Here is a 26,915-nt window from a genome sequence, read left to right on the forward strand (position 1 = left end):
TAGAGTGAGACTGCCATGCCACATTAAAAGATGTGGGAAGAAATTAATTCTCTTCTGCTAAACTTATCTTTGCAAAGCATGTATTTTGCTACAATAAGCACAATGCAGTCACTTAAATAAAAACAACCTATGAAAAATGATCAAACATTAAAATATGTGATGTCAATCTGCAAAGAAAGAATTCTGGTTTTCTTTTACTCATATTAGCAAATAACTTCTTCGCTGTCTTACATTTTCACTAATACTAGCATCTTCATACAGAGTTTTATAAAAACTAAAGGCTGAAAACCAAGCACACTATGTCCAACAAAAAATGATACTGTCATATAAACACAAACCGGATGCTTAGTAGGAGACGAAAATGATCTTAAGCCCAGTTGCTGCAAGCCTGGTATTAGTAATTCAAATAAGTAAATGATTCATTATTATTTGAAGTGGAAAACTTTGCTTATTATGGTACATAGAGATACATTTAACTTTCTCCTTTAGGACATATTTGAAAGACATATGAGGCATGTAACTATATTTTGGTTAAAATGAACAAGTAGAACTTTTACTTTTTTTTTCTGCTTAAGAGGTATTTTGAACTTCGAAAGACATAACAATTATTATTATTCTCATTGTTACTCAACTATGTTATATCCTAAGAGTTGGGGAATACTTCCTTGGTCCTGAAAGTCATTCTATGTCTCTTGAAGTAAATTTATGATGTTGTATTACCCTAGCTATGAATGCTAGCTGATTTCATTTTAAAGACACATAGTCAAAACTTACCTTCCTAAGGGTACTTAAAAAACCACTATTATTTACCTCTGGATACATACCATCATGCCAAATACAAAGTTATCTTCTCAATTTATTTCAATTTAGTGGCAATATGATGGAATTTGGAATTGTCACCAAGTCTCAGTAACATAGTGTCACATACAAATAATAATGTCATCTGTCAGTTCCTCATACATGCCACACTCCTTCCTACCACAGGGCCTTTGAATATGCAATCCCCCCTGCCTGGAATGCTCCACCTTCCCCTCTGTGCCCCCTTAACTTCTTCCTCTCCTTTCTGTCTTAGCTCTAATTTCACCTCCTCAGGAAGCACTCCATCCTTTCACGATCACAACAAATCCCCCGTTAGGACTCACAGCACCATGCCTTTCTTTGTAGCACTTGTCACAACTGAAATTGCCTGTCTTCTTCAACATCTGTGGGCCAACTCTGTTTTGCGTCACTTTCGTAATCACATTATCTACCCCACTGCCAGGCACATCAGAGGAGCCGGTAACTCAGTTGATTAATGAATTTAAGATTTTCACCTCTCAGGTATGTATCTTCTTCAGTTGCTAGTTTTAATGACTATTCCTGAGAATATTTTCATATTTCTGCTTATACAGAAGCAAGTTGACAACCTCATTTAATCCTCTGTCATATTTATATAGCATCTCATATATGGAATAAGAGTAACTCACAACCCGAAGTCGAAGTGGAAAGAATTTTGGAGTCAGGAGGCTCAGGTCTGAACTTGAGCTTGTTGTTTGCTCTTGCCTACAACAAGCTGGGAACAAACTTCTTGACGTGCAGGATGGCTACGAGCACTAGGTGTGGTACTGTATGCAAAGTGGGTACACAGCAGCACTGCAGACATGACCTACTACTTGTAAGATTGCTTCAGTTTTGAGGCATAAAACAAAAGTCGTGTTATACAACGAGGCTACCAAGCGAATCATAGTCCTTACGTACACCGTGAAGACTTCACTTTCCAGAGCTAATGATGAGCAAGTTCTAACAGGTAATGCTTCATTTATTCCTTAACAATAATCATTATATGAAGAAAAAAATTTACAGTGTTATAAAAATTAAGAAGTTTCTCTTAAGTATCAGTCATGGAAGAGCTTCAGGCTGCAAAAGCAGAAATAACTAGGGAAATATATCAATTTTCCCAATGACCATGGCTGCTGAAAACTCTACATTAATGCTTCTAGTCCTACTTTAATATCTTTCCCCAAGGACAAAAGGAGATGAAATGTATGTCAGAAATATAATAAGGCTAAAAAGGAACTCGTTTTGAAAACCTCTGCAATTAATTTAATAAGTGGGCCTAACCTGCCGTTATCACTGACATAAATCATTTTATTTACACAGTTCTAGAATTTAGGAGACACGCATACCTTCAAACAACCGTGTTGCATTATAAACAATTTAATAAACACGAGGGAAGCATACCTTCCCCGTCACGGTTTTCCATGGTATATTCTGTCTTGAACATTTTTTTCACACTGCAGCTTAAACAGCCTTCTTAATTCCCCGTTCCAAAATAAACTCCAAATGGTCTAAATATGTCAAGAGCCTCATGCTGTTGAACCACATCACAGTTTTTTTTTTTTTTTGCCTTTCCACATCATATTAAGTAATTAATTCAGGGTTCTATCATGTCTTTGTTTTCCTAATTTTTCCCAACAGTACAGCCACCACCTTTTCTTTCAAAAGCCACTTAGTGATGTGCCAGGGCTTACCACAAAGGTAACCCCTGCGTTGCGTCATCACAAAGCAACAGCTACTATTTGGCATCACAGATTACGTTCTGTTCCCCAGCTGTAACCTCTCAGTAAGAACACGCAGCTGGATTTTGTGTCGCTCTTACTGAACAAAGCAAGTAAAGCACCACACAACACCAGTATCGGTGAAACAAAATTGCCAGCCTTCAAAGCAAGCTAGGATTGAAGAGGGAGATGTTGTTATACGTTTTCGTGTTACTATAACAAAATCTGAGTTCCTGGGCATCTCATAATCCTTTCAGAAAAACATTTTATGTTCATTATTTTCTTAATCTTTTATCATATTTCATCATATGAAATTCATATTCATATGAATTCATTCATATGAATTTCATATCATATTTCATCACTAAAGTGGAAAAACTCTATAAATTTCTTTCTCAAAAGCCTATATGTACCAGACACCATGTTCAGCCTTACTGATACATTGGTGTGTGTGTCTGGGTGTGTGTGGGGAGAACATTTTCGTGCAAACCTGCAGCAAATGGAAAAGCTCCATTTCAGTCTTTCATAATGTGAAGATAAAACAGTAAGAGTACATTCTAAGACACCTGAGTAGTCTTAAATAATCACAATATTACTAAGAAATCACAATATTACTAAATAATCACACCAAATAATCAAAGAATCACAATATCACCAAATAATCACAATAAATAATCACAATATTACTAAGAAAGTGATATAACTGGTTAAAAGGCAGTCTAGGTAATTATTCTGTATTCAAATATTACATTAAACAATTGAAAATTATGTCCTAAAAATAATTTGCTTCTGTTTTTATTTTCCTAATTTAGTTAATATTTAAAGATGACCTTGAAATAGAAAGAAATAACTACTGTCCTCCTGCCAATGTTTTTGTTATACATTAAGGAGAATAAGCTTGACAAATCACCCACTATTTACACTGAATGTCATTTACTTTTTTTGTCTTTGGTCGAACCTCAGGAATTTATAAAGTTTACATAAAAGCCTTTCATCTAATATACATAATAGCCAAAATGCCATAATAATGTCTCTCAAAATATAGATATTTGATATTGCTGTTCTATGTGGCTCAACATGGAAACCAGTGATTCATCAATTTTTCTATTCTCTTCATCTCTTTTACAGCATCCTAATCAACCTAATTAAGGCTTTGTTCATCTGAAACCTCTGATGACAATTTGTTTAACTCTATCCCACTGTGGTCTTCTTATAAGGAGAATTAAATCTGATCTTCTGACAGCAATCATTAAATGATCCCAACTGGCCCCAATTAAGCCACATGGCTCACGGGCTTCCATACAGTCAAGTGCCAAGTTCTCTGCTCCATTCGCACATCATTCTTTACCTTGGTTTATTTTCTTAAAGCCAATTAAGTATGTGTCTTATCAAGTGGAACTAAATTTCCTTGTGTACATTAGCTTAAGATACAGTGCATCAATTGACTTTGCAGTCACACTGAAGTATCACACAGGGCTCCTAAAGCCATTCTCTCTAGCTGTAGTGCTATTAATGAAAATAAAACAAAACAAAACAAAAAAACACAACACTTTAAATTTACTTACCCATGCTGAAAGTGATACATGTACCTTATCAAATAATACACATATTCAAACACTTGTGGCTAACATAAATCAACAACAACTTTCTATCTGGCTTATTTACAATGATGTTTTAATAGAGTAGTATCTGCATTTGGTAGAGCTCAACATCCTTTTTTTTTTTTTTTAAAGCATTTGTCTCTTTAAGAGCTGCTAAAAGAGTAGTTCCAAAGTAAGACTTCTGAAGTTAACCTTTCTTACCCTTAATTTCTGCTCTAATTTTTTTCACATATGCTCAATTGTAAGTTCTGTAATGATGTTCGCAGGCCTTCCTATGAATGCAGGTAGCCTCAGGATTTAGAGCTCATTGATTGTGTGCTACTCCAGGGAGATGGCTGATTAAAAACAGCCTCGTGAGGAGGAGTAGCTCCTATTCACATCTGGCTCATCTTGTTCTAAACTCTCATACCTGTATGGAAATTTGACCCCTAGCTCTGGCTTTGGAGCACCGCACTTTTCAGAGTCCTTTACCTTCGACGTCAGGGCAGAAACACAGTTAGATTAATCTCAGTATGACTGGTGTTTGACACAGTTTCTGAAGGCCTTAATCAATTATCCTGACTACTTTTCTGAGAATAAAAACAAATGTGCTGTATTTTTACATCTATTCTAATTATAGCTATCACTGATCATCTGTTGGTATCTGATGCAGGCTATCTGTCACAGTTCTCAGAGCAGATGGATTAGAACATATCTGTTCATCCTAATCATACATTAAAAACTGACATTAGGATAGAAAACTGAAATGGATGCTATGCATCTTATTGGACATTAACCTTGATGGAGCATGGCAATTCTTTTTATTCCTTGACCAACAGATGTAACTACAAAGAAAAAGGAAAATATAATAGAATCTTTAACATATTGACATTTGGAAACACCTAGAAAAATAGTTATGCGTGTTTTCTTTATGATAGCTAAATAGATAATTGTCTACTCAATAAAAGTTCTCCTCAGAAGAGGAAAATTCAAAATATTTACTACAAAATGCTGATGATTTAGAAAATACTAACAGCCTAACAGCTGATTGACCTTAAAAAATGTATAATAAATGTACTAAAATTTTGGCAAAGCAAAACAAGATGCTCGGGTGTTGCATTATGAAATATTTCTCACTGTATTATAGTAATCTCCAATAAGGTTTGATGTTAATTTTAGAGCACGCTTCTGCTAAAAAGGGCAAACCCTGCAACAGATTTAGTACAAAGAAGCTGAAAATATCCTGTGGAAAAAAAAAATCTGTAGTGAAATCAGCCAGCCCAAATCCTGCCATTACTCAGCACTGCAGTGACGTGCGGATGTTTGTAGTGGTTTGAGGAGCCAGCAGGGGTGGAAACTCTACGTACTCGACTTCAACATGATTGCAATTGAACCTCATCAAAGTAAGAGCTCATAATTTGTCACAGAAAACAGCCAATTAACATATGTTAGAAAAAGGCTTCATAAAGATAATATATGATTAAAGACCCAGTGCAGCTGTTGAAAATCAAAACTATGCATTTAAAAAAGAAATCTCAGCCTGAGCTTCCGTACGGTTAAACTGATAATGGCTACTATGATTTTTTTTTAAAGGAGAAAAATATAATTACAGTGCTTCTCATAAGTTTGGGGTTATGGCAAGGGAGAACTGGGTACTGTGGTATTATTTACTATGCCTTACTTAGTTCTATAAATAGTTGAAGCCCTTGCCAAAACTCTGTAGTTACTTTGTTATAGTGCTATTTTAAAACACAGACCTTCATTGTGAGCTAAATAGCCTTCAGGATGCACTTTGTAGTTATAGCATTCCTCTCAAAACTATATCCTCCCTTTATCTGTGCAGAACTCCAGGACAAGAGGACTCGACATGACAGTCCTGCTTGCTGTAGAACACACTGGGGCTGTGTGACTCAAGGTTTCGACACTTGAGAACTTTTGTCAGGGTTGGTGGTCAGGAAAGACAACGCGTCAATGTGAGAAATGAGACTATGGTGCATGTGTGTAGTACAGATCCTCTAACATGACGTAGTGCAGGCCACCTGCCACAGCTTCGGAGCAGATGAACTACACGTAACTCAATGTACGGGGGGTACTCTCCTCGGAGATTTAAATGAAACTTTAGCGTGGACCAAGCGAGCAAATCAAATCTTGGCTAAATTGATATCATCGGAGACCGTGCACCAAAATCATGATGCTTGATATTACAGATATCAATGAAAAAGTTTGATCTTTAGTTACAGAGACATAAATATGTCAAGCATGATGCTAGGTCCTAGGGACACCACTGTGAACAGAACAAACAAGGTCCTGGTGTTGAGGAAACTTACACTTTAAAGTGTGAAAGAGAGAGGCAATCAACAGGTACACCAGTATGATGATTTTAGATAGAGAAGTGCTGGAAAGAAAATACCACACTAGGACAGGCGAGGGGGTGACTAAACAGGAAAGAGCAGAGCTGGACAGTGCTCTCAGGGAAGATGATATCTGAGCAGATGACATCTGAGGACAGATCTAAAATACAGATGGAGGCAGGCAGTATTTGGAGGATGCCTACTCCAGCCTGAACACTCCATGAATACTCTGCCTGTCACTATTGCTACAAACTCGGCTAATCCATAGTTTCCCAAACCTCAGTTTCCTCATCTACAGAATAGGAATAATTATATATATATTCTATGATAAGGCTGTGAGGCTCAAATAAAAAACAGCACCACATTCATTTGTAAAAATTCAGTTAGATGCAACTCAATTTCATAAATTAATTGTGTCAACTTGTTTCCTTCACTTCAATATTGTATAATTTCATAAAAATTATAAACACTTTGAAGCACTGACAATATAGTATAATGCAAACGGTTTCTAAACTGATATGAAGTGAATCCAAAGGTGCTTCTTCCCTTGAAATGTGGGTGTTTCATTAAATCAGTGTCCACTGACTGAACTAGTTCTGGGGCAAAGAAGTTCTTTTCACGGTGTTAAATATGCACAGCACCATGAGCTATCTGACAAATACAATGAAAAACTTCTGCAAGTGTGAAATACAGAATTATATTTTTAAAATCATGCCTCTTTTCTTCTAGAAATAAACAATCTTACAACATTACTGATGTACCTGAGTCACTAGGGTAGGTTGATTTATTTCCTCTCTCACAGGACCCAACTCCCAAGCAATCAGAACAGTTTTGATTAAGATCTCAGTGATATTTGAAAATCCCAGTGTCTCACCGAATGGGAAATGTTCACGTATCTTTGGACATACCCATCTAATGAGAGTAAGCTATGTAGCCTCCAGCCAAACAGATTAATTTCCAACTTGGAATGAATAGACAAATTGAATCATCGAGTATTTTTTAAATTAAAGCATTTTAAGAAGAAAAAATAAAAAAATTAAGGATTACAAATTTTAATAAATAAAAATTGGAGTAAAAAGCAATAGACACATTTTAATCTTAAAATTTGTTAAACAGAAATGTCTAATGAAAAACTAGTATTTTAAGTAAGGAGAGGGTCAAAATTTTCTATGCAACAAAACTTTAAGAAATGACAGGTATACACTTTCAATTCTCCCTACCCGGCCACTTTCTCGGGGAGTAGTATAAATTTGATCCTTTATTGTACTAATTTCTTTTTATTTCCTATTTGGTGAACATACTTTACCAATTTTAAAATAGGGTAAGTTGTATAATTTACCATGAAGCCTAAATTTACACTAATCTATTTTCATTTATAATGGATCTAGTGCCCTGAAAAAGAATCGTAAGTTGGAAAAGGTTTTCTTTTTTTTTTCTTCTTGGAATCAAAAGAGTCTTCTTTCCTCTCCTTTGTGAATCATGTTATAGATATTTATTCTAATAAAAATCAGCATAGTGTTTGACTCTTCTCAATGATAACCAGTATTTCACATTGCAAACTCCTCTCCCTCCCTGCCTATATTGTAAAGTGACCTTCGAAGGACGCTTGCCTCCCCCTCCAAAACCCCGTCATAATTGCATGCAAAGCAGGCATGTAAATCTGAGTCTCTTCTCTCTCTTTGTAGCGCTGCCTGCTCCATTTTTTCATTTCATCACCTTTCTTTATCTCTTCTTCCACATGTTGAGAACTGAGGGGATATGGAAAGTGAAACTGTCAAAGAGCTAGGAATAGAGGTGTTCTCAGATGAAGAGAATGTTTCCTCCATATACCCGGACAGAGCAAGTTTGTTTCAGAGCATACCCGCCATGGGCCTAGGGTAAACTAAGTCGGTTCCTACGCTGAAGGCCTGGCAGGAGGCTCCTTATCTCAGCTTGTCTACACATTCTGTCCCAGGCTATTTTCTTTTTTTTTTTTAATTTTTTTTTTCAACATTTATTTACTTTTTGGGACAGAGAGAGACAGAGCATGAACGGGGGAGGGGCAGAGAGAGAGGGAGACACAGAATCGGAAACAGGCTCCAGGCTCTGAGCCATCAGCCCAGAGTCTGACGCGGGGCTCGAACTCACGGACCGCGAGATCGTGACCTGGCTGAAGTCGGACGCTTAACCGACTGCGCCACCCAGGCGCCCCTGTCCCAGGCTATTTTCAAGGAGAGCCCAAGTCATCCTTGGCAGATACTAATACATGGAAAGTATTACAGTACTTCCCCTGTAAAAAAGACTATGCTATTGCAGATCAGAAATTTACTGAAATGAAGTTTTTTTTTAATCCCCATTCTCTAAAAGATTTAAAAGAAAGCACCCACTGGTGGAAGCAAGCTCATGACTCTCATCAGAAACCCCAGAGTGGATTCCAAAGATTAGTGGTTCCTAAGGATTATGACAAGCTATTCCTCAAAAAAAAAAAAAAAAAAAAAAAAAAAAAAAAAAAGTCAGGAAATTAAAAAAAAATTAGGAAAGCAAATTCTTTGCTGCAGGACTTTTCATATTCTTCAGTATGCTAGATGCCAAAATCTGGAGTATTTCCAAATGTATCCAGAATATGTTTTGGGAAATGCTAGCTTTAAAGAAAGGAATAAGCTTTTTCTGACTACTGAATACATTGCACTGCTGAAATGCCCTAAACCAACACTTTGCTTAGTGCCTGGCTCAAGGAAAACATAATAGTATTGTTGAATAATTGATAAAACAAAGGAAAACTATACTTCACCTTTACAAAGAGGTATAAATATGATATCAAGTGCAGAAAATTGCTGTTCTTTTAAAGTAAAAATATGAATAAAATATTTAGCAATTAGTGCAACATAGTTCTAAAGCACCAAGAAGTGCTGGAGTGGAGTGAAAAGAAGGCTGTATTTGTAACCAGACTCTTGGTTGGGCTCTGCTACCCATGAGCTGCCAGTCAACTGCTTTGAGTCTCATTGTCCTTAGATATATACATTGTTTTTTCCCCACACTTCTTGCTTTGAAAAGTTGGTGCACCTCAGCCTCAAGCAATATAAGCAGTTAAGACTAAGGTTACATTATGCACTTTGGACCACTAATCACATTTAGAAATTTAATAAATAACAGCTATGAATTATAAAATACTATGACACTAAAAGCTTTACATATGTTAACTCCAATCTTCACAACAGCCTATGAGAAAGACTATTTCATCACTTCCAATTTACAGAAAAAAAGCTGCAGGACAGAGAGGTTAAGTTACTTGCCCAAGGTCACAAAGCTAGTGTTAGAATATATATAGTTATAAAATATATAAATCTAGTCCCAGACTCTACTCGAACTGCATACTCTGCTAATTCTCCACGCAGCAAGGTACTATTCACGAGAGGGCTTTCAAGTTAAAATTCTATGCAGAAAATTACGTTCAGAAGGTTTTAGTGAAATCTAAGAAGTATTTTTTTAAAGTTTATTTTGAGAAAGAGCATGTGCGAGCATGAGTGGGGGAGGGGCAGAGGGAGGGCAAGGGAGGGAGACAGATTGAGAGAGAGAGAGAGAGAGAGAGAGAGAGAGAGAGATTGAGGATGAATCCCAAGCAGGGTCCATGCTGTCAGCAGAGCCTGATGTGGGGCTCGATCCCATGAACCGTGAGATCATGACCAGAGCCAAAATCAAGGGTTGGATGCTTAACCAACTGAGCCACCCAGGCACCCTGTAATCTAAGAAGCACTTTTTAAAAGAGAGTTCTTTAGTTGATCTAACATTCTCTTATTCTTGATGGCAAAAAAGAACTCACTTCACTGTGCCACGTAGGGGAAGGGAATGAAACCTGAGTTAGATATTTGTTATTAGAGTACCAGGATTTACTGGCTCATCAGCATCCTTGGGTTTCCCCCTTCTTTTCTACAAACGAATTGGTTGCTCACAAGGGAAATCAGGTGAATGTCTATGAATCAGCATACATTCACCATGAACTCCTGGGAAAAATGTGAAAACAGGAGCCTTCCTGAGGATGGGTCAGGAGCATCAACTTCATTGATTATTAAGATGAGAATTACAAAGAGTATTAGAGTTTGTTTTGTTTTTGTTTTGTCTCTAGGTTTGAGACAGTCACCTTGCTCTTCTTCAAAGGACCTTGGGTAAGTTTGTAACCCAGATCTAATTAACTCTGGTTTTACCTTGATCATTACTCCCAACCCCCTTTCTGTTCCTCCTCTTGTTCTTCCTTCCCGTTGTGCTTCTCCTTCATCTCCTCAAATTATAGCCTCTCACAATATTCTTCTTTATGCAGTGGAGCTCCCACTTCAGAATTTTATACATTTACCTACTTCTTTAGAACTCTTTGTGTTTGAGACTTCTGGCTATAACTATGCAATTCACACTCTTTAAATACATTATTTTAGAAGTAGTTTTATGTAGATCAGCTTTATAAGTCACACACCTAATAAAATTTACTATTAATTGTATAAAAACAGTTGACATAATTGGCAATATATTTATAATTGTTGAAGAAAAATAATACACTTTGGTGTATTACAGAAGTTCACATCAGTTTTTCCACAATGTATCATATAGCCTGGCTTTGTCACAGCCTACAGAGTATGAGGAAGTAATAGTTTGTATATTTTTAGTGTATCAGACTTTTCTCCTACTTTCATAGGGAGAGCACTGTGGTACAGAGGTACATATATATTCATTTATGTATTCACATATGTTATTTTACCGGTTGATGAGCAAACTGGGCCAGAGCCATTCAAAAACTTCACAATCCACAATGACCCATTATTTCAAGCCTGAATTCAATTTAAGATGCTGAGCTGCTGATTAGGCAAAGTGAAAGCTCAACATGGCTGCTTCTATAGCCCATGCACTTAAAGACGGTAAACAGGAAATCTCTGAAATTTCTAATCCGTTAAGAAAGCGCCTGTTGGCAAATATTGCCTGTCACAGTGAAGAGATGTCTGGAATAAATTTTATATCAGGGTCACTCATGCTTGTAGGTGGGTCTGGTAATAAAAGAGTTCTGATAAGTGTAGAGGTGACATCACTTTTAGATGCTAGAAAAATGAACATTACCATCAAGTAACTAGTTAACATACCAAATCATTATTTGCCTACTCTTCTGAGAATTCTGAAATTAAAAATTATACAACAATGCTTCTCTTATATATCTTATGAATTGGAAAACAATGAATATAGCAATTTCTATTCATTTCCTTTTAAAAAGGTAGGATAAATACTTAATAAATGTTTCTCTAAACTTATTATGGAGAATTTCAGGATGGGATTAGAAATTTTAATTTCCTTAAACTGGATCTTTAGGAGATCCACTTTAAAATTTATCTAAATTTTGCCATGTTAGAGAAGTTCAAAATAATCAATTTTTTTGGTTGAAATATGTATCTGTATTTCCACTCAACCAAGGCAAGAGTAGACATGCCAGATATTAATGCTGGCAGAGGCCATGCAAGGTCATACCGTTTTCTCCTCCTTCAGATAATACCATCCCCAAATTATTTCACAAAGATTCCACCTCTCCTATTTTTAAGGCCTTCCGGAAAAGGAGCAACATAACCTTCCTCAGTAACCTATTTTGATATTTCACAACTCTCACTCAGGAAATTCTGACTTATAGCTAATCCCTCACAGAATACTTTATGCCCACTCCTCTTGTTCTACCCTCTGGACAGAGAACAACATTTGATGATCATGGCCTCATTTTATACACTTCAAGACTGTATACTGAATTATATCTGTTTTTTTTTTTTTTAAATTTTTTTTTTCAACATTTATTTATTTTTGGGACAGAGAGAGACAGAGCATGAACGGGGGAGGGGCAGAGAGAGAGGGAGACACAGAATCGGAAACAGGCTCCAGGCTCCGAGCCATCAGCCCAGAGCCTGATGCGGGGCTCGAACCCACGGACCCCGAGATCGTGACCTGGCTGAAGTCGGACGCTTAACCGACTGCGCCACCCAGGCGCCCCAATTATATCTGTTTTTGTTATCCTTACTCCCCGCCCCCACCATATTCGCAGATCTTCATTTCAAGTCATATCTGTCTTTAACTCTGTAGTCTAAAAATACACATAGTACTCAAAACAGGCTCTTGTATATTCCTATCAAATACATATTTTTAATTATCCACACACTGCATAAAATGTAAAGCCAAAGTTTATCTTTGCATTTATTTCAATTGTGCATTGTTTTCCCTTGCCAGATTTGTTTCTAGCCAACTCTTCCACATTTTGTATGTGAAGAGGTTATTTGTTTCTCCTTAGCTTCATGATTTCTGACCACTTCTTCAGTTTATCAAGGACATGCTGACTTCCGATCCTATCTTCCAAGGGTCAGACTTTACACCGTTTACATAGGACTCGTTAATGTGTAATTTTTTTTAATGTTTATTTGAGAGAGAGAGAGAGAGACAACACACACTTGTGGGGGAGGGGCAGAGACAGAGGGGGAGAGAGAGTCCCAAGCAGGCTCTGCAAAGTCAGAGCAGAGCCTGACAAGGGGCTCCATCTCAAGAACCTTGAGGTCATGACCTGAGCCAAAATCAAGAGTCAGATGCTTAATCGACTGAAGCACCCATGCGCCCTTAATATTTTTAAATTTAGTGAATAAATTATTTCACTATTCCTTCAGCAACCATTCAAATATGTGTGGTTTAGAGGATATTTTTCCAATTTATGAATGAGAATGTCACACAGAACAAAATCAAAAGCCTTGGAAAGTTGAGATTATACCTAATTCGTCTCCTTCACACTCTATACTGCAGGTTAAAAGTCCTCATAGGACCCGTTTTTAATGACGCTGTGTTGGCTCATACTGACACCAGGGTGTTAGAGAATGTATACAAAATGTACAACAAATCTGTGATTTTTCCTAATCTATTTTAAGTTTGCAAATAAGAGAGTTACTAACAGTGGCTTCCTTTGCTTTCTTTTAAAAATATCATCCCTGATAGTTACCTTATAGTCTTTATTTAAAACTTCTAAATAAAATAAATAAATAAATAAAAAATTAGAAATTCTTAGGGGGCACCTGGCTGGCTGGGTCGGTTGAGAGTCTGACTCTTGATTTTGGCTCAGGTCATGATCTCATGATTCGTGAGATGGAGCCCCACATCCGGCTCTGCACTGAGAACATGGAGCCTGCTTGGGATTCTGTCTCTCTCTCTCTCTCTCTCTCTCTCTTTCCCTGTGTCTCTCCCCTACTTGTGCTTTCTTTCTCTCAGAATAAGAAAAATAATGAAAAATTCTTAGGACTAGTATCTTGTAGCCCTGCAATTGCATTATAAGAATTCCTGTTACTAAAATTATCTTAGCTTTAGGTAGACCTGTCCAGGCATTCCATGATATTTTCTTTGTTCCTTAGTATCTTGATTCCAGAGGTCGTAGGTACGTATGTTACATTTCACGTGTATGTGACCACAAACATGAGCTCATTTTGCTGCAAAGAAACATTTCATTCATTCCTTCATTCAGTAGGGTTTTTTTGTTGTTGTTTTGTGCGTGTGTGTGTGTGTGTGTGTGTGTGTGTGATTTAGTACTTACTGTGTTTTGGAACAATTTTAAGGGATATACCAAAGAATAAAACAGATAAAAATTCATGCCTTTGTGGAACTTACAATATTCCTGGTATTATCTATATTTACTTTCACCTCCACGTGGAAAAATGGGCTACCATTGATTTTATCCTTTGCTGTCGTTGTTCTTATTGGTTAAACTGAATGAATTTGTAAATATCATACTTTGTGATTCTCCTTATCAAATTTTAAGCCTTTACTATTTCTTAGAACTTTCACTTCCATACTGTTTTTAATTTCTTCTTTACTCATAATATTTTTATAATTTCCATTCCTCATATGGGCCTTTCTTCAGCCAACCAGATACTTTCTTTCCTCTTTAATGCTTGTGATACAAGATGAAGTGGTATTTGATCACTTGTGCAATCCCTCATTTAAAATTTTCTAAGAATACTTTAAAAGTATTTCCAAGTCCTTTGAAATATGCTCCATTAATAATCACCTTTTTATACTGAAGAATTCTTCAGATCTTTAATTCTTGCTTGTGACTAGATCCTAAGAGATTATGAATTTTTGGCCAATCACTAGGTTTGATACAGCATTAATTAATGAATAACATTGTCTTAGTGTTATTGAAAGACAAAAAATCCTAGTAAATCAAGAAAGCCAAGTCACTTTCCTGTTTCTTAACTATATGCCTGGGTAATCTGTGAGTGTAATATTTAGATATTTCTATTATACTAGGATGAAAGCAAGTGATCCATGATTCCCTATTGTATAATAAAAGATAACAGATTAGAAATAGAGTGCAATTACAAAAATAAACCACACGGAAAATATGAAGATACATGGTGAGGAAAATCCTTTCCTAAGAATTTATGAATATAGCATCAGGCATCAGAATTATAGTAAATAAAGAAGTGGGAGATATGGTGATGATTTATTTGTCACTATTTTAGTTTTCATTAAATATGTTGAAAAAAGTTCTCAGGAGGAGAAAATAGATAAAAAAAGAAAACAGCTCTGATATGCAGCTGGATATATGCCAATATGTCAGCTCCTAGGGAAATTTTACATGTATTTATGAGAACCTGAATAATAATAATATTTTCAAAGGTAATATATTGGATTAGGATGTCACTAGCTTCTGAAGAAAGGCAACTTTTCCTTTTGTAGGAGGCTTGAAATTAGGAATGGGTGTCATCCTACAGTGTAATGTTTGAACTGAGAAGGCACAAGACAATGCTCAGCCATCTACCCATAGAGACTTTCACCCCTCTCCTAACCCCGCCCTAGAAACTGGAAAAAGGTATGGTGCAGAGAGAGGCACACCATTGCAAGTGGCTAAGAGATACAACAGACAGGGTTATTTTAGAAGATTCTAATATATTGGGCAGTGGTGCCTGGTTTACCTTAATGTTTCCTCTATCTCATTTCTTTTTTGAATTCAGGACTTTGTAAAATGTCTCTTTATTGCTTTTTGTGTGTTTTTGTTAAGGTTTTTTTAAATCATGCCATGAAAAGCATTTCGTATTTGGGTCTGTTTGTTCCATTAGCCATTTGCCTTTCCTCAAAACTGTATTTGAAGCTTAAACACTGAAACATAGACATGTTCCATCACTTAAAATATTGTGTGTGTGTGTGTTATTTAAATTCTATTTGAAAAATCAATGGTGAACCACAAATTTTTGGAATTAGAATTAAGTTTTAAAAAAATCAAAGTTTAGAATTCTACTGAGACATTGTACAAAAACGATACCAACTGCTAGGTAGGCAATGCATGCTACATGATCACATTTAAATAATATTAGTATTTGTGAAATTCAATTTTTGTATTTAATTCAGTTTTTTCTAAGACTCCGTTTCTACCAACTAAGCTGTATTAACTAGGTAATATACATATTTCTTCTATGTCTAATAACATATTTTATGATCTATGATCTATTGAAACTAATATCTGTGATTTTCTTTAATCCAGAAAACTATCATATTGGGAGATTCTATTTCAGGTTGGAAACTTGGAGAAAAAAAGATTTGTATAATAAAATTTGGAATTTTGGTAAAGGAGTCTTAATTTATGTTTGATATTTTGTTTCTTTTTAAAAAATGTTTATTTATTTTGAAGAGAGAGAGAGAAAAACAAGTGGGGGAGGGGCATCAAGAGAAAAAGAGAGAGAGAGAGAGAGAGACAGACAGACATAGAATCCGAAGCAGGCTCCAGGCTCTGAGCTGTCAGCACAGAGCCCAACGTGGGACTCAAACCCACAAACTGCGAGATCATGACCTGAGCCTAAGTCGGACACTTACCAACTGAGCCACCTAGGTGCCCCTGCTATTTTATTTCTGTGAAACAATTTTTAATCATCCTAGCGAGGATGTTAACATTGAATGAACATGTCCCAGGAATATTATTTCTATTATTTCAATTGGATGTTATTCTTGGATAAGGTTGTAATCATGTGTCATATTACATTTCAGTTCAGGTAAAAAACCAAGGTAGAGAAAATATATGAAACTTGCCCAACTTTTTACTGCACATACGTAGTAAAACTAGGTTTTGAGACAAGGAAGCCTGACTCCAGATTCCAGGTTCTCATTCCTCTGTTATACTGACACACGTGTTAGGAAGCCTGATGAAATTTAAGGAACTATTTTCACCATCTAATTTTTAAATTTTATGTTAAAGTCATAAATCACCTGAGAATAAATATATATAATTCAATGCATTAATGATCTGAGCTTTTCCTAAAAACAAACCTCAAAATTTGATTCTTACTAGATTAGAGTGTTTCATTTTGTTTCTTTTGGCTTTTCCACTTTGTTCTTAAAAATCGGGCTTGGGGCGCCTGGGTGGCGCAGTCGGTTAAGCGTCCGACTTCAGCCAGGTCACGATCTCACCGTCCGTGAGTTCGAGCCCCGCGTCGGGCTCTGGGCTGATGGCTCAGAGCCTGGAGCCTGTTTCTGATTCTGCGTCTCCCTCTCTCTCTGCCCCTCCCCCGTTCATGCTCTGTCTCTCTCTGTCCCAAAAATAAATAAACGTTGAAAAAAAAATTTTTTTTAAAAAATAAATAAATGTTAAAAAAAATTAAAAAAAAAATCGGGCTTAAGATATATTGTTATTTGTAGTTTGAATATAATACACCCCCAATACTAAGTTTTTCTCTGATTTAAATTATATTCCTTAATATGCTTCTATTTAAAGTTATTTCAAGGATAACTCAAATAGTGTTATAGGCTACTAGCAATAATTTATACTTATAATTTATAGCCAGAGATAAGATACCTCTAATTTTCTGTTTGGTGTAATGCATTTACTAGTGTAATCTATTTAATAACATAAACACAATAAGTGATTTTGATTATATAGATCAACTTGACAATAAATTGGACATAGGCACTGGTAAAGATTAAATTTATAGGTGAACTGATGAGAAATGCAGTATGCTGTAATTTACTGAACATGCCTTACCTCATAAATTTCTGTGTCCTTCTTATCAAATGATTCTTGAGGTTCTACGTATGAAAATAATTCACCTTCTACACCTAAAATGACCTATTAATTGGAAGCAGTTTTCTAATACTCTATATACTTGTGATACTCAAAATGTTAATAACCAGTGAATTTGCTTTAATTCCAGAAATTAACTAATTTGGACTGCTTGTAAAAGTTTAAACTAGAATGAACATCATAAATAATGAACACTGAATCGAAACTGCCATGTCCTCCAGTGTCAATGGCTCCTATAAATGCTGCCATCAACAGCGGGTTTAAAGTGCAAAAACCACCCCAGAAACAATTCAGGAAGGAACAGTTTTTAAAAATGGGTCCCCATTATGGAAAAAAAATGCCCTTCCTTTATAGTCATTGTCCATTTTCTGTATTGAAATATGACGTAGAAGGAAGTGTAAGAAATTAAGACCTTCTTAGAGGCTTTTTAGTAAGCCCAATCTCCATTATGTGAAACTTCTTTATTATAGGCATTTCAGTACAAATTACGACTAAATATGAGATTACAATAGCAGTAGAATGTTTTAATAAGATAACAACTTAACTATTTGTCATGATCTTCTCCATTCATTTACCTGAATCTTCTATGCACCACAGTTCACTTCTTATGTGAAAAACTCATCTGAAGTAGGGAATAAGCAATTATGCACTTGAATCTTCTACTACAAAATCTAATAAGTTATGGTAAAAACATATGTTTTATTTATATACTCTAAATAAATGCTAAATGGTAATAATAATAATTGTGGTGCTGAGAGTTTTTATGAAATATATAATAAAGAATTTTCTTCAACATTGAGTTTTCAACCTATTATCTTCTCTACATATACTTTCTGCTTTTTAGAACTTGGGTTATGAGCGGTATAATAAAATTTGACTACAGATTTATACCTATAATAAAAAATAAAACAGACTTCAACTCTTTATGAAAGTGCTACCAAATATATAGCAGTCCCCATGATGACAGAAAAATGACAGCAACAATGCCTTGGAGTAAACTGTCATTTGAGAGTGCAAAGGTAAAAAGAAAATCATTAAGGGACCAATTAAAAAATATTTTTGTTAGGATATAAGAAAATTAAGTGGTAAAGTTCCAAAGAGAACTCTCTTTGTGCTTAACATAGTAGAAATATCATTCAAATAGTTTATCCCTGCTAAGAGATTACCTGTAAATGCTGCCAAGGTCACTGCCAAGTTGTATTAATGGCCATGTTCAGTATATGTCAGTCACATGAGTTAGAGCTGCCTTCTTCTTCTTTTTCTACTGCATAATGACCTACCTCTTAATGCACACTGACAAATTGAGGTGAGTGAATATGTTTTTCCAAAATATAGATGGAAGAGTTCCATTCCACCACTCTCCCATTTTAATTGTACCAAACATGTGGAATGTAAAGTCTGGCAGGAAAGAGGTTTTAAATATTCTATTCTGAAAATTGAACCATTTTTGAAAATGGCACTTTGAGTCTCTCAGGGAATTATTTGTGGCTGCATTGTGAATTTTCTTTCAAATGCACATTTGCTTACTTTGCTGTAAAAGCACAAAATATTTTTTAAATGTAGGAATGACATTTTTTTAATCTAGAAAATGTCATTGGAACACAGAGTTAGTAACAGAATGATTTAGTATTCAATAGTTAAGCTCTATTGCAGATTTGTAATTTTCATTTATCAATATTATTCATCATTTACAGAAGAAATGTGAGAGTGTAGGCATATTGGCTTCTGAATACATCTACTGACTAGAGTGTAGCAGACATATTTATGTACTTAGAGTAAAAATAGATTAACACATCTCCTTTACAGGGCTTATATTTAAATAGAATAAATCACATCCTCCAAAGAATAAATGATATTCTAGTATGTTATAATAAGACTTGCTCGTAAGAGACATCTCTATTAAAAATTTACCACTTTAGTCCTGGAATACCAATTTAGTCCTGGTCTTGAGATTAGCAATATATTAAAAATATCTGGGGAATTAGCAATTTCAATTCCCAATTTGATATTAGAACTTGGCGCTGATTTCCTTGTTTCACTTATATATTTTAATTCATCAAAACATTATTGAAATAATTGGGAAAGAAAGAAGACATGAAGAAGCACTTCACTGCTTACATCAGCTGACTTGAACAATATTTTATAACTATATTTAGAAAAAGATAAAAAGAGCTGAATACAGCTACAATTCTCCATGCCAACTTCCTCTATTACCACTTTTCTTTTTTTCATTTAGTAACTCATCTATAAAACAATGACATTAAAAAAAAGAGAGAGAGAATAATTCCAGGACCTCTAGATAGAATTTTAATAGGCTGGTTAGATGCATAATTAGTTAGGAGACCAGATCGGACACCAATCTAGCTTTCACTAAAGATCATTATTTCTATTTTGTTTGTGTCATTTTTATTTTTGGTAGTGACTTGGATCATAAACGCATTACAAGGGAGTTTCTCAAATCTGAAGCTGAATACAAATATTATCTAAATTAGAAAAATTAGATTCAAATATATTGCATTTATAAGGTACATGAGTAAAAACGGCAATACACAAAATGCAAATAAATTCCATTCTGCAAACTTAACAATTATAACCAGTAATTTGGCACAGGGTGATGTAACTAAAATTCATATATAATACTTGAGCTGAGATTTATAATTGTATTATTAAAACTTTTATAAAGATGATGTAGAATAATTCGCTATTTAAAAAAAATTCCCCAAAGGCAAATAGCAGAAGGAGGTAGTGAAGAGAATCTGCATGATTTAAAAACCTAATAATGACTTGTATTTGCAAATCCAAAGCTATTGTGGCCAAAAACAGTTGAGTAGAAAATAACAAACCTACTTCCAGAAGTGTGACTGAATGGATACAACTTTCCAATGATGTAATATCTTTTACTTTGCAGAATACTGGGTAGCCTTATGTGGACGAAAACCATCTCCTTAAGATAAAAATTTACACACGTTTACCTCTTTCTACATAGTAATAATAATAGGCAATACTAAGTGCTTTACATTTATTATTTAATCCTTGTAATTATTTTAGTCACAATAGGGTAGATAAACTGAGACATATTTTAAAAACAAGCAGTGTAACTTACTCCATGCTGTTTAGTTATTTGCCACTTGGGTAAACCCATTAAAAAAAAAAGCTATGAGTTCATCCCCCACGCTGATGGTTGGGGCAGATGAGAAAAAACAAAGTTCACATTTTGGTCAAAAACTGACATACTTGGGGATAAAAATTCTGTTTACTAATGTCACTGTTCTCTGTGCAAGAGCTGGGTAAGACCAGTCCTATGTCAATGGACTGGTTATTTAGAATTCTAGGTGGACCACATGAGTGTATTTTGTTTCCTCAGATAGATAAAAAAATTCTTCAGTGTAGTAAAGTACAGTATTTCTTTAAAAAGAATGATGGTTCCAAGCACTTTAAATATATTTAGTTTACTTGTTTCATTTATTCTGAAAATAAAAGGCATTCATAAATTCACATGCTCCACCTGCCCAAACCTTAAGATGCACATATCTAACAGCCAGCCCCACATGATTTTTGGCTATTCTACTGAATTCTATGGAAAACCTCTCATTTATTCTACAAGGATTGTGAGACTTGTTTGTTAAAAAAAAAAGGTTATACACATATGATAAAATACACTAAAAACAAGTGTGATATTTGGCTAGTACAAAGCTGCCTAGGGCTTAATTTAAAAATGTACAATAGGAATTTGATCACATTTATCCATTTGATTTGTGTCTAAATGTTTAGCTTTATATCAATAGGATTAGTGGTTGACCACTATTAAGATTCCGTTTTCTCTGATGTTTCAGGGAGATGAATCTGCAAATTCCTTCAGGAAATTATCTATTGTTAATCAATATTTCAAAAGTCAGAGAATTCCAGAATTTGGTAAATCTGGTATTCCCTAGTTCTATTTTTAATTTACTATGAACCGGAAGTATTAAAATTCCACCATAAGAATTTTTTTTAATGCCAAGATACAATCACATAGTGAAGTCACCTTTAATGACTTTAGTTTGAGGGGAACATTTGTGATTACAAAATTTATTTCCTAGACTTTCTCCACAAAAGGCAAAAACCAAAACCCCTTCTTTTTAAAATTATTTTATTTTTAATTTTAATGTTATTTATTTATTTATTTTTGATACAGCACAAGCAGGGGAGGGGCAGAGAGAGAGAGGGGGACAAAGAATCTGAAGCGGGCTCTGTGCTGACAGCCTGATGTGGGGCTTGCACTCTCGAACCTCAAGATCTGACCTGAGTGGAAAATGGACGCTCAAGCCACTGAGCCACCAACGTACCCCAGCCAAAAACCTTTCAATGCAAAATTTCTTGATTGTGAAAGTTGAAAAAGGCTAATGATTGTTAATCCTCATTCTGTGCCAGTACTGTTCTATTTACTTGATATATATTAACTCATTTGATTCTCATAATAACCTTATTACAGCATTATTACATACATTTTACATATGGGAAATGTAGGCAAAGTGGACTTCTCTTACCATGGTAAATGATGGCTTTACGATTGAAACCTACACAATCTGACTCCAATGTCTACTCTTCACGTCATAGTAAAGAATAACAGCATTTTAATAAAAAATGATTTATTATTTTAAGAACACAACTACTGAATGGTAACTGACAAGGTAGGTGAGAAAATGGAGGAATACAGAGTTGACACAGACCTTAGAAGGCCACTGAACTTTAGGAGAACCATGATGTCCAGGATGCCCTTCATCTTAACAAGGAGCAGCAAATAAAACTTCTAGACCTCAAGCACTCACCCTGACTTTGTTGATCTCTTTAACATACACTGATACACACACACACACACATATGTGTATATATGTGTATGTATGTAACCAAATATCATTAAGAACTTACACATAATGAATTTTAAAATAATACATATATTTTTAAATGAAAAACTTCACTTTATTTCATTATTAGAATAATGCCAAGACTTTGTGCTCTGTCTTCCAGTAACATTCACACATTTTGATATTATTACCTGTCTTAACAAGTATTGGATATAGATTTAGTGAATACCGATCTGCTAAGATTTGGCTAACTTTTACTTCTACATGCTAACATTCTATAAACTAGCTATGCTAATTATTTCACATTCTGACTGGCCAGTTAGTTAACTTAAGTTGTAAAAATTCAATATTTAGTGGGATGCCTGGGTGGCTCAGTCGAGTAAGCATCTGACTTTGGCTCAGGTCATAATCTCACGGTTTGTAGGTCTGAGCCCCATTTCAGGCTCTGTGCCTGGAGCCTGCATGAGACTCTGTGTCTTCCTCTCTCTCTGCCCCTCCCCTGCTCACACTCTGTCTCTGTCTCTCGAAATAAATAAATGGTAAAAAAAAAACTTTAAAAATTCAATATTTAATAATGTATACTTCTCTATATATATTAAAATAATTTATATATTTATAGTTATATAAATAGGCTATAATATTTATCCTAAGTTCTTGAAATTATGAAATCAATTTTCAGCATCTCAAAAAGATTGAAGCATTCTAATTATACTACAAATGTACTGGGAATGATAATTACTTGAAGCTTTATAATGTAACTGATACAATCAGACTCAATCCATAAGTATTTCAGATACATAAAATACAAGCAAACTATCAAACTGTATATTTTAGGTTGAAACATCTCCATAATGACGAATAGAAATTTAAATGACTACAAGTGTATATGGAAGTGATTTATGCAGAATTGTCTACATTCTTTAGCACTACAGTGGCAAACAAAAGGTTTACTGGTACCTTCTTAGGTATGATAACACAATTTAAACAATTTTAGAACTATATACTAAAGTGTGTGTTCAATATTCTCTAGCAAAAGTCAAAATTTGTATTTAAAAAAAGTGCACCTCAGTGAAGGAAATAATCAGCAATACTAAAAGGCAACCGAAGGAATGGGAGAAGATATTTGTAAACGACGTATCTGATAAAGGGTTAGTATCCACAAACTATAAAGAACTTATCAAACTCAATACCCCAAAAAACAAATAATCCAGTGAAGAAATGGGCAAAAAACATGAATAGACACTTCTCCAAAGAAGACATCCAGATGCCCAACCGACACATGAAAAAATGCTCAACATCACTCATCATCAGGGAAATACAAATCAAAACCACAATGAGATACCACCTCACACCTGTCAGAATGGCTCACATTAACAACTCAGGCAACAACAGATGTTGGTGAGGATGTGAAGAAAGAGGATCTCTTTGGCGCTGCTGGTGGGAATGCAAACTGGTGCAGCCACTCTGGAAAACAGTATGGAGGGTCCTCAAAAAATTAAAAATAGAACTAACCTATGACCCCACAATTGCACTACTAGGTATTTACCCAAGGGATACAGGTATGCTGTTTCAAATACCCCAATGTTTATAGCAGCACTATCAACAATAGCCAAAGTATGGAAAGAGCCCAGATGTCCATCGATGGATTAATGGATAAAGAAGATGTGGTATATATACACAATGGAGTATTACTTGGCAATCAAAAAGAATGAAATCTTGCCATTCGCAGCTATGTGGATGGAACTAGAGGGTATTATGCTAGGTGAAATTAGTCAGAGAAAGACAAATATCATGACTTCACTCATATGAGGAGGACTTTAAAACACAGAAGAGATGAACATAAGGGAAGGGAAGCAAAAATAATACAACAACAGGGAGGGGCACAAAAACATAAGAGACTCTTAAGTATGGAGAACAAACAGAAGGTTGCTGGAGGGATTGTGGGAGGGGGGATGGTTTAAATGGGTTAAGGGGCATTAAGGAATCTACTCCAAAAATCATTGTTGCACTATATGATAACTTGGATGTAAATTAAAAAAATAAATTAAATAAAATTTAGAAATAAAATAAATAATAAAATAAATAAAAATGTGCACCTTTTTACTATGTATTCTACTTTATTTATTTATGTTTTTATAATTTATTGTCAAGTTAGCTAACATATAGTGTATACAGTGTGTTCTTGGCTTCAGGGGTAGATTCCCATGATTCATCGTTTACCTACATTACTATGTATTCTAAATATGTATAATTGAAAAGTTAATTTTAAGGCTATTTTTATTTCTATTAATAAATATAGAAGTCTATATATCTAAAAATACCAATGGTAGAGATGAAATTTGAGTTGAAGAAGCACATGAAATATGAGAGAAGGTAGTCAGGATATATTCTGAAGTGAATTCATATAGAAGAACATTCAAGGCAACATTTAATTTATTTAAGCACTGGCTTCTGGTTGTATTAACCATCTTTTGAAATAAGTGTCTTGTACAACAAGAAAACAATTTTAACAAGGATTTTTGTCATTAATTATTATATTTTCCAAGTGATAATTAAAATGTTACAGATGTGGCTCCTAAGAATGTAGTATTAAAAATGTAGCTCTAGCTGAGGTGGGTACCTAAGGGATAAGGAGGGTGAGGCTGGACCAGTGTACCCTTGAAAAAGAGTCAATTATCAAACAGCTGGGTACACTTGGTAGCCAGGATCTTCCACTAGGACCACTAACAAGAAATGTTCTGTTAGCTACATAATGCCTAGACATTCAATAAATTAAAAAGAGTAATAAATCACTACACTTAAAAGAATTTGGGTAATCAGAAACTGATGAAATGAAATTTGTGCAAAATAAAAAGAACTATCATTTTAGATAATATTGAAACAAATATACTATTGAGATTGGCTAGTGAATAGTAAAACATGATGATTAGACTCTCATACTGTTTTTCTTATTTATTAAAATTCTTATTTTCTTATTCATATACTGATACTAACTAGTGGAATAGATAAAAGACTTGAGTTAGCTTTTGTTAGATGTCTGCACAATGGATTTATAAAAGATATAAACCCTTTTAAATGTACTTTGTTCTTCATATATTTAAAGGAATAAGAGATCAACCTAGTCAGATGCTTAACACAAAACAAAAAAAATTCAAGTTTCATGAATGGATTAAATAAAACTTAAACTCCAAACAGGGCCAATAAGATACACTATGTCTTTTAATGAATCCTAAATGTGTCTTTCAACGTTGTTTTATCAGTTACAACAGTATTATCTCATGACTTTCACTCATGACATAAAAAAGAACCACAAAATTCATAATTTTACATGGGGGGGGCTGAGAAAGACCCATAATATTATAAATTAAGAATGATACAAAATCATTCTTCACCTATTACTGGCAAATGAAATGAAATTAAATAAAGGCCACTGATAGCAGCTTTTTGTGGCTATTAGAACCATATTTTCTAATCAGGGACAAAAGTTTTAATCTATGTGACTTCTAAACTTGAGTCTTCCCACCTATAAAATGTGTGTAGTATACAATAAATAGATATTATTACTATGGGATCACAGAATAGTGGGCAATAGCATCTTACAACAGGAACTGAATGTCTCCCCAAAGGAAAGATCTCAAATAAAGATCAACTTGCTTAGTCAGTCAGGTGGTATAGCAAATCTGGTGCAAAAAGTAATTTGTTAATTGAGAGATTATAAAATCCATTAGGCAGTATTATCCTGAATACAAAAGTCAATAAAACCTAAACTCTGCCTTCCAAAGAACTTAAATTTTACCAAACTGGGAAAGATACTTTAAATATTAGCTTTAGCACAAGACAGAAATTAATAAATACCATAACATAGGTATACATAAAGTCCTCCACAAGTCAGATTTGGCAAGGTAACTCCCAACATGAAAAGCCTCATGGTGAAAGCACTTAAGGAAGGGTTTTTACTTCTCAAAGTTAAGTCTTTTTCATTTGACAATTATTACACTTCATTCACTTGTTCCAATTTAATTTGACAAATATTTATAGGATATATATTATGCGTAACAGATTCATTTACACAAAATAGAAGACAATGATATTTGAAAGTGGTGCAATCCCCAAGCTCAAAGAGTTTATAATCCATTGTGGGTTAAGGTTAAGTTACAGTTGTACAGTATTTCCATTTTATGATGCCACTTCATAAACCTGTGAGAACCACGGTTACTGAAGACAAAAAGGTTGACATTCTTTCTATTTTGATAAGAAAAAAGGACCACAATGAACCATAATTGTCTTCAGCAGAGTCTTTAGGGTTTCACTTTTCTGTTTCTGGGAACACATTCTAATTTTAGTATTTATGTAAATGGAATGACCCATTCTAGAACAGTTTATGTGTGGTTTACTTTCTAAAATGGCTCTATGAATAGAAAGGGAGATGGGCAAGCAGGGGGAGCACCCTAGAAGGTGAAGAAACCTGAAGAATAGACAAAAATTTATAAAGGAGTTTATATTTATAAAGGACTTACATATTATTTTAATTTTTTAAATAGTCATTTATTTTTGAGACAGAG

The 26,915-nt window shown here is 34.7% G+C and overlaps 1 protein-coding gene and 1 long non-coding RNA gene across 11 annotated transcripts in view; one reads left to right on the plus strand and one right to left on the minus strand.

Moving 5' to 3' along the window:
- The window catches only part of MEF2C (myocyte enhancer factor 2C), a 152,282-nt gene that overhangs the window by 100,421 nt on the left and 24,946 nt on the right, over window positions 1-26,915 (minus strand). Inside the window, exon 1 of one of the 10 annotated variants that reach the window (XM_047088831.1) lies at window positions 1,467-1,489. The exons of the other annotated variants lie outside the window; for them this stretch is intronic. The gene's annotated coding sequence lies outside the window, so the exon portion shown is untranslated. Of the gene's footprint in view, window positions 1-1,466; window positions 1,490-26,915 lie in introns of those variants that run through there. 10 annotated transcript variants of the gene reach the window in all.
- Window positions 1,670-15,446, plus strand: LOC124518991 (uncharacterized). Its single transcript, XR_006963962.1, has 3 exons — window positions 1,670-1,786; window positions 10,571-10,610; window positions 15,178-15,446. It is a non-coding gene; the product is annotated as an uncharacterized LOC124518991 (long non-coding RNA).

The sequence above is a fragment of the Lynx rufus genome, unplaced genomic scaffold (assembly GCF_022079265.1).
Source record: "Lynx rufus isolate CCGP_SWC_20201006 ecotype Redwood Valley unplaced genomic scaffold, mLynRuf1.p SCAF_1, whole genome shotgun sequence".
In the NCBI taxonomy this organism is placed as follows: Eukaryota; Metazoa; Chordata; class Mammalia; order Carnivora; family Felidae; genus Lynx; species Lynx rufus.